Source organism: Gobio gobio (genome assembly GCF_949357685.1).
Source record: "Gobio gobio genome assembly, chromosome: 10".
In the NCBI taxonomy this organism is placed as follows: Eukaryota; Metazoa; Chordata; class Actinopteri; order Cypriniformes; family Gobionidae; genus Gobio; species Gobio gobio.
Window position 1 is genome coordinate 39,316,182 of NC_137116.1, and position 7,086 is coordinate 39,323,267.

The window sequence follows — 7,086 nt, forward strand, 5'->3', positions numbered from 1 at the left end:
AAATGAACTGCTTCCAACTGTTCTTTTTGAGATCTTTACAAAACAAGTTCTAAAGTTATTTCTAGAAAACAAAAGGAAAACTTGCCGATACATATATCAGCAAGATCAAAAATTACTTTAAGAGGCATAATCTCTCTTTATGTATTTCATTCATGTACAGAGAATGAACACAGAACCATCTATAGGACACCATGTACGGTAGATATGTTTGTGCCAACTACTGACCATTGCCACACACACACACACTAAACAATAGACACTTCTGAGCTGTAGTTGTGTTACACATACACACAATGCATGTTCCGTCCACATGGCACAAAGAACTGCTTAACAAAAGAGAGGGAGAGAGACTTGCATATCACAGAACACCAGATGTGAACTCAACAACAGCCTCCATCCTGACCCACCCAACACACACATGCTAACACACACAACATTCAGCTGTCCAATAAATTCAAATGTCAGCCTTGCTCATTACATCAGCTTCTCGTGTTCTGTTCGTTTAGTTGACTTTTCACAACACACAAACACATGAATGTAGAACATGGAAAATCTTTGAATCGGAACGATTAAATTTACACACATACATGTTCAATTTACACATCCTTTCGAGAAGAAAGGAGCAAATTATTCCTTTCTGCGTACTTGAAGATAGTGGAGTCCTATAAGTACCTGATTTACATTGACAACAAACTCAACTGGATTAAAAACACAGAGGCGATATACAAGAAAGGACAGAGCCGAGTCATTTAACATGTGCAGTAAGATGCTTCACATGTTTTATCAGTCTGTTGTCGCTATAGTGCCATATTAAATGCTAAACGGCTAAATAAACTGTTATAAGATAGAACTCGGCCCTCATGTGCAGAGGCACTATTGACTATTAACTAGTGGAGAACCTGTAATGACCACACCCACACCTTTATCCATCCAAAACAACAAATCATTTAATAATCTGCCTGTGTCTTCTGGCACATAAATATTTTGTTTATGTATACGTGAATGTATTTTTTTGCATATATGTATGTATATTTCTACTCTGTTTAATGAATGCTATGTGTAAGATACTGTGTATTTATTTTTGATTGTCCTGTAATTATGTATGGCTGCTTTGGCAAAATAATTTCCCCATAAAGTATCCATCAATCAATTCGCATACACATGTGTTAGGATGAATGGACTGCTTCATATGTCCTCATTGAATAGGCTGTTCAAACCAGAACGCACAGATTAGTGCATTAACACGTGTATATGAGAGAGAGGAAAGTCTCTGAACTTTGACCCTTGTACATAAGTGTGAGCTGTAGATTGTTTGCGTGTAAATAACAGACGGGTGTAAAATAGATGTTCACCAGACTGGACCACACTGCAAAAAAAAAAAGAGGATTTTATTGTCTTTTATTTTTATCTTGTTTTTCAGTAAAATATCTAAATGTTCTTAAATCAATGTTTACTTGTCTTGAGAAGCACAATTTAATTATATGTAATATGCAGTGACTTTATGCTTAAAAGATTAGAAAACATCTATTAATGGGGTAAAAACCTCCAGAGTTTTCCCTCTGAATTAAGTTTATTGTTGGCAGATATTTTTTTATTTTTTTTTTGGAAAACATGACTTACCTTAAGTAAGTTTGCTTCTCAAGTAAATGTATCTTGATTTAAGAATGTTTTGTTGTTGTTTTTTGAGTATTATTATCCCAAATAAGACGTGCCAGATTACTGCAGTCTTTTTGTGCAAAATAATTTAGATACCGTGATACACATCAACCATCAAACAAATATATCTCAAATATATCTCATTGTATTTATCAGTATATAGTTGCAATTAATCGACATGACAGCACTAATATGTGTGTGTGTGTGTGTGTGTGTGTGTGTGTGTGTGTGTGTGTGTGTGTGTGTGTGTGTGTGTGTGTGTGTGTGTGTGTGTGTGTGTGTGTGTGTGTGTGTGTGTGTGTGTGTGTGTGTGTGTGTGTGTGTGTGTGTGTGTGTGTGTGTGTGTGTTCATGTTTTTCTATCCCAGTGGGGACTTCAACCTGACTGCACACTGACTAATGGGGACTTGTGTCACCGTGGGGACCTAAATTGAGGTCCCCATGAGGAAACAAGCTTATAAATAATACAGAATTAGTTTTTTTGAAAATGTAAAAATGCAGAAAGTTTTCTGTGATGGGGTTTAGGGGTAGAGTTAGTGTAAGGGAATAGAATATACAGTTTGTACAGTATAAAAACCATTACGTCTATGGAGAGTCCCCACAAAGATAGTGAACCAGACGTGTCTTTGATTGTGTGTGTGTGTGTGTGTGGTTTAGGTATACCCCATTGGGACAAAGTGTCCCCACAACGATGGTAATATCCAAAATCCTTGTGGGAATATTTTTTGATCCCCATGAGGGAAAACTAAGAGCTTAAAGGGTTAGTTCACCAAAAATTAAAATTCTGTCATTAATTACTCACCCTCATGTCGTTCGACACCCGTAAGACCTCCGTTCATATTCGGAACACAAATGAAGATATTTTTGTTGAAAGCTGATGGCTGAGAAAGGCTTCAGATAGGCCTCCATTGGCATTCAGTACATTTACACTCCCAAGACCCATAAAAGGCACTTAAAACATCGTTACAAAGTCCATCTCACCACAGTGACTCTACAATAATTTTACGATGCGACGACAATAGTTTTTGTGCGCAAAAAAAAAAGCTAAATAACACCTTTATCCAACTTGTTCTTGTCTTCCGTGTGTGCCTCCACAACGCATGCGCGAGAATATGACGTAGCGCCGGGGTTCGGGAATCCATGAAATACACACTTTAACCCCATTTTGAGAACTACGCCGAGACCTAATGCACGATCAATGTAGAATCCAACAGCTTAGATACGCGCGTCTTCCTCTGCTTGTAAACAAATCGCTTCTGGGTCATGTGTCCGAACGCCGGATCTGCGTCATATTCTCGCGCATGCGTCGTGGAGGCACACACGGAAGACAAGAACAAGTTGGATAAAGGTGTTATTTAGATTTTTTTTGCGCACAAAAACTATTGTCGTCGCATCGTAAGATTATTGTAGAGTCACTGTGGTGAGATGGACTTTGTAACGACGTTTTAAGTGCCTTTTATGGATCTTGGGAGTGTAAATGTACTGAATGCCAATGTAGGTCTATCTGAAGCCTTTCTAAGCCATCAGCTTTCAACAAAAATATCTTCATTTGTGTTCCGAATATGAACGGAGGTCTTACGGGTGTCGAACTACATGAGGGTGAGTAATTAATGACAGAATTTTCATTTTTGGGTGAACTAACCCTTTAAATACACAGGGAGTGAGTTAAGGGGGCCTTTTACACTGCAATGTTTTCAACTAAAAACAGACAACTTTATACGTTTTGGCCATTGTCATTGTCATTTACACGACAATGGCGTTTTTGGGGCATGAAAATGCGAATCTTTGAAAACGATACCGCTATCGTCTCCGTGTAAACAACAAAAAAGCTAATCTGTGAAAATGGTAATGTGTTCAGTCTATGCGTGTAGTGTTTCTTTACAAAGTGTCATCACCAACTACTGGCCTGGCAAGAATAATACAGCACTTTTAGTTGTTTCCGCGTATCCTTGTGAACGGGGGATCATTTTGATAACGCTGTCGCCTGTTCGGGAAAAAAAAGTTAGTCCGTTTTTAGTACATCATAGTAATGTAAACTTAGCCTGGCTCCGCCCTCCTACGTACTTCCGCTCAATTTTCATTTTCATTCAGTACTCCGTCTGGGACTGCGGTATAGTCTTAGGTTTTCTCCAAACAAATTTTTACCGGTCCAATCAGCAAACAGAGGGAGTGACTGAGAACGCTGACGTTGATGTCGTGCGCTAGTTTGAGTTGTAGTTCAGTAATGGCGGCGGAGAAAAGATGCGAGCGAAGCCATTCATTCCGTTGTGGCACCGCTGCCGAATATCCAGAAGTTAAAGCCGGAGCAAGAACAATCTTTGCTGAGTTTTGTTGGTGGCCATGATGTTGTGTCCCGGGAAAAGTTTGATTTTCCAGCTCACTCCGTTAGTGGTGAAGGAGTTGGCTGAAGCCCCGGTAATTGTTTCTCCTGCGGTCGGAAGGTATTGTCATCATTTACAGGGGCTAGTCAGTTATTTTATTGCCGTCCGTCTCCCACCACCCGTGTAAAAATCCCTGACTGAATTACCTACTGTTTTAGACAAACACCAAGGTCGTGTGGTAATTTAATTGTTGTCCGAATCCACATCTCTGAGTTTTTAAGAATATATCACTTCAAAATTCACTGTTTATATCCTTTTTGAGCACTGCACATTTTTTTTTACGGACTTCCATCTGAGAAATAAAGGCGAATGGCGCATGACATACGTCACGACCAAACGTTAGCGATTGGTTATGGCAGATCCAGAGTGGCTCTGGGCAGATCCAGTAGTTTTAAACTTCAACAGAGTACCCGCCTTCAAGGAAGTAAACGCTTGTCAATGGAGAGTGGCCAGACTCTCTGTACAAATGAAATGTACGAGAGTCTGGTAGGACCGGGCTAGTGTAAACTTACCCTAAGGGAACAAACTGGATAACTGAATAAGTGAGATGTCTAGTGTTGTGTGAACCTCAGCATATCAGATGAGTCCAGTCTCTCACTGGTACTGTGTACACACCCTCCCTAGAAATATATCACAGCGAGTGGACAGTACTGAGAGCGAGTGTTTCTCAAGGCCTGGGGAGTGACCCGAAACTCTGCACATGTGTGTCTAGGCTCTGAAGTAAACATGAGGCTGCTGTATTAGCCCTCCTCCCTTGAATACACTCACATTCTTCTGTGATACACATGATGGGTCACTTTAGCTTATATTTATCATTATCTTACATGTATTTATGTTTGTGTAAGCAAGATTTTATAAGTCAGAGGGTCTGTGTTGCCTAGTTTCCTATAGTTCTGTAAGGTCATTTAGATTTTATTTTTACACTTTTGCGTATCTGCAAACTTGTGTGCATTTTGTATTTCAGAGTGTGCATGTCCAGACATTTTTTTGTGTGTTTTGGCAATTCTAGGACTTTCCTGTGTGTTCATGTGAGTGTACATGCGGCTTTTGCTGGTCAGGAAGTGCCCTTCTCATTAGGAATGTACAGAAATCATTGTATCACAAACACACTGTTAGAGCTCAGACCGTGAGCAGGACGTCAGAGTGGGTCTCCCACTAAAAGAGTCCATTGTTCATATCTAGAGAGAGTGAGTGGCTGGGCTACTGCCTAAAACCACAGTCAAACACATACACATTTGCAAACACACACGCAGAAGCGACTGTTACCTGATTAGAGGGCTTCCAAGTTAATATAAGGAGATTTTGTTCAGAATATATTTTTAAATTCAGGTTCAATATGTAAATGATCAACACTTGAAGAATAATCTCAGGAACAAAATTCAGCAAACTAGAGGTTAGAAAATTGAGTATTGGTAACTCTTTTGAAGTTGAGTAATTAGTTCAGCAAGTTAAAGATTTAAGTACACTGAACTCAAAGAAAAAAATGTATTAACAAGCTTGTTTACATTACTAGACAAATATGTAGAAACTGATATCTGATATCTGTTGTTAAAGGGATAAAAATTCTGTCATTACTCACTCTTATGTCATTCCAAACCCGTAAGATCTTTGCTCATTTTTGGAACACAATATATTTTTGATGAAATCCAAGAGCTCTCAAGCCCCTCCATAAACATCTATTTAATGCACACTTTACATCCATTTACATATAATATATATATTATAAATTATATAATATATATCATTTACATATAATATATACATCTTTCTATGCACACTTTCAAGGTGTAGAAAGTTAGTAAAAACTTTCGTTAAATTCAGATTTTAACTTTTATTAAAATCGTCCATGTCACTCCAGTGGTTCAACCTTTATTTTTTGAATCAACGAGAATACTTTTTGTGCGCAAAAACAAACAAAGATTTGTTCTAGCCTGTGTCAGTCTCCTACGCAGTTTCCCTTGTAAATGTTAGCACCACGATGCATGCGCGGGATACAACGTAAACAGCGTAGGAGACTGACACAGGCCAGAACGAAATTGTTGAATAAAGTCATTATTTTTGTTTGTTTTTGCACACAAAAAGTATTCTCGTCGCTTCATTAAATTAAGGTTGAACCACTGCAGTCACATGGACGATTTTAACGTTTTTACTAACTTTCTGGACCTTGGAAGTGTTAATTAAATAGCTGCCAATGTCTATGGAGGGGCTTGAGAGCTCTCGGATTTTATCAAAAGTTTCTTAATTTGTGTTCCGAAGATGAACGAAGGTCTTATGGGTTTGGAACAACATGAGGGGGAGTAATAAATGACATTATTTTCATTTTTGGGTGAACTATCCCTTCAATTAAAAAACGTACAAAAGAGTGGGACAACAATGGTGCATTTATTTGTTTTGTTTTTTTTAAACTGCAATTACTGTTCAAATACTTTGTGTGTATATATATATATATATATATACATTTCCTATGTGTGTACTATCTTTCGTTACAATAAATGCCACTTAATTTCATATTTTGTTTTACCTAATCAGTGGTGGACGAAGACATTCAAACTCATTTTAAGGTTCTTGGTTCATTTGAGTGGGATTCACTGATTTAGAGACTCACTCTGACTGCTTTTCCCAAAAACATTGTAAACATATTGTGGAGACCATAGTAAAGTAAAAAGTCAGACATTATGCTTTGGAATCTAGCAAAGAAAAGCAATGAAAAGGTAAAACATAAAAATACTAAGACAGAGTACAGATACTTGAAAAATGTGCACTCTTTGAAGAAAAGGTTCTATTTTAAACCTTAAAGGGTTCTCAGGCGCTTCATATATAGATCCTTTTAAGGGTTTTCATCATGGGTAATTTTATGAATCTTTTGAATGAAATAAATTAGTTTTCATTTATTTGTAATGAAATGTTATGAATTGAACAGTTCATAAACATACTTTATGCACTAGGGAAAAAATTACTTGTTAAACATTATGTAAGACCTTTTCTAAATTCTCCTTTTATATAACCATAAAGGCACATAAAGTGTTCTTTAAAATTGAGTCAAGAACCAA